Below are 2283 nucleotides of genomic sequence, written 5' to 3'. Positions count from 1 at the left end.
TTCACTGCTTCTAGCCTCTTCTTGCTCCAATCCATGGAGCACATGGATGCTGCTCTTAACCTTGTATTTTCCTATAGAGGAGCAGATATGAAGTGCAACATCAAATGAAAGGCTCAAGAAGAAAAGCAGAAAATGCATCAGCTCCCTATGAGGTTAAAAGTCATTTATTTCTATTTGATCCCTCAACACCATAGACAGCTTTATTGCATATTCTTACATTTTATATATTTTAAATTGAGATATAATTCACATAACCATACAATTCACTGTTTCAAAGTAGACAATTCAGTGGTTTTTTAGTATAGTTGACTGAGAGTAGTTCCATAACTGAAAACGAACTCCTCTCTTATAACTTGAGGTCGAAATACTTGAGAAGTTACCAGATGAAGCATGATAGACATCAGGGGAAGATATAGCTTCAGCTCCTTCATTTATACTTGATGGGTGTTTACAGCCAGAAACATTAGCCAAGGCGTTAAGAATGTCACCCAGGATTCGTGGCAATTCCTGCACAGTATGACAGATGGGGAAGTCCAGGCACTTGGACAGGTATTCATTGCCGCTCTGTTGCTCCTTGCCTGGAGTGGTCTTTCTGCTATCTCTCTCGATGTACAACACCAGTCTCGCTTGGCAGCTGAGTAGTAACATTTCATGGTTTTGAATCAAAATATATAAAAGAACCAGGAAGGCTTTTGCCCTAGTGTAAGTTGAGAGGTTGTCAAATAATAGGATAATTGTGGAGACAAAATCCTTTTCTTGATTAAGTCTTTGATGATGAATCCCACAGGACAGCATAGCAGTGAATAAGGTCAATGCATATTGCTGAACTTTACAGATGGCAGGAGCCAGGGAATTTAACACCATGTTCAAGCCCACCTTCTCAATAACATTCTGGAAGGCAGTAGGAGAATTGCTAGTGATTCTACACAAGGCCGATATTGCTGTTATTGTAAGAGAATCAAAAGTGGAATGATTGAATAAGTACTACAAAACAGGTCCAACTTCTGTAATAAAGTCCTGGGCCTGAGCAGAAAATGTAGTGCAGACATGTCAATAATCTTAGGTGTCACGTAGTTCCCAATACGTTATTCTCCTTCCCAAAGGCACTTCATTAGCACTTTGTATGCAGCCAAGGGAACACCCCAGCATTCTCTAGGGTTCTTTTGTTTCCCCCTGGGTGGCTACAAGATAGATCAACTCTCCAAGGGTTGGTAAAAGGCACTGCTTTAATTTGCTGTTCCTAAAGTTTTCCCTAATTAATTCAGTTAAGAGAGTAATTGCCTTGATAACAAGTGTATTTTCCTGGAACTCAGTTGTGTGTAAGGCCAGTAAATCAACCACCCGAGCAACTTTGGCCTGTAAATCCCAGTTTGGAGCTATTCACAAATGCTGGATTAGCAACTGGTACAGCGGGGTGTGGAGGAGCCTGGTGGCCACCTCTTTGTGACCAGCTACCACTCGCAAATAGCCAAGGAGATTAAGCTTGGCTTGGGAGTCCCCAGTACTTTTCTCAGTGGAGTCGATCTGTGAGCACATTTGTTGCAAAAAGTCATTCCAGTCTTGGTCTTTCAGAAATACTAATTTATCCACTGAATATGCTGGCAGGTGCAACATTTTGGAATCAAATTTAACTGGTGGTTGTTTCATTATCTTCAAATTTTTGATAATTGGGTTGACAACGAGATCTCAGTCTGTGTAGATAAGTCTTCTCCTCTGGAATTCCAGGTCCTGCTGACTCAGGTATCCACTTAGACTCTTTGTCAGAGGAGAAGTCTTCTGTGGTGAGTTTTAAGTCATATCATCACCAGGACTTAATCTCACTGCAGTGCTAGTTCTTGGGGTGGGACGAGAACTGAGAAGAAACATGGACTCATTAAGTTGACGCCCAAGAGTACTCTTAGGCCTCAATTCAGTTGGATTTTGTAGTCTAAAAGAGAAATTTAATTGTTGCCCAGTCTTCTACTCTGTTGCTTGTCCACTCTGAGGGTTCTTCAAAAGCTCCTTTGAGTCTAGTGGCTCAGAACACTCCATCACATTTTTAAAGCTGGAATCCTCAGTGCTCGTTGAGTCCTGATCTTTTCTAGTGAAAGCATGTTTCCAAAATGTATATTTAAAAAGTTGTGCAACCGTCACTACTATCTACTTCTAGAACATTTTCATCAGCCCCCAAAGAAACCTCATACCCATTAGCAGTCAGTCTTCATGCCTCCTCCCCCAAGTCACAGAAACCACTAATGTATTTTCTGTCTCTAATGCCTTTTCTGGACATTTCATATAATGAAA

The 2283-nt window shown here is 41.0% G+C and overlaps 1 pseudogene; it reads right to left on the bottom strand.

Annotated features, from left to right (window-relative positions):
• Positions 1-292: 292 nt before the first annotated feature.
• LOC101348556 (serine/threonine-protein kinase ULK4 pseudogene) lies at positions 293-2046 on the bottom strand (annotated as a pseudogene).
• Positions 2047-2283: the final 237 nt, after the last annotated feature.

The sequence above is a fragment of the Trichechus manatus genome, unplaced genomic scaffold, assembly GCF_000243295.1.
Source record: "Trichechus manatus latirostris isolate Lorelei unplaced genomic scaffold, TriManLat1.0 scaffold00200, whole genome shotgun sequence".
Lineage (NCBI taxonomy): Eukaryota > Metazoa > Chordata > Mammalia > Sirenia > Trichechidae > Trichechus > Trichechus manatus.
The sequence above is the reverse complement of the archived record's forward strand: the minus strand, read 5'-3'. Positions and strand labels throughout refer to the sequence as shown.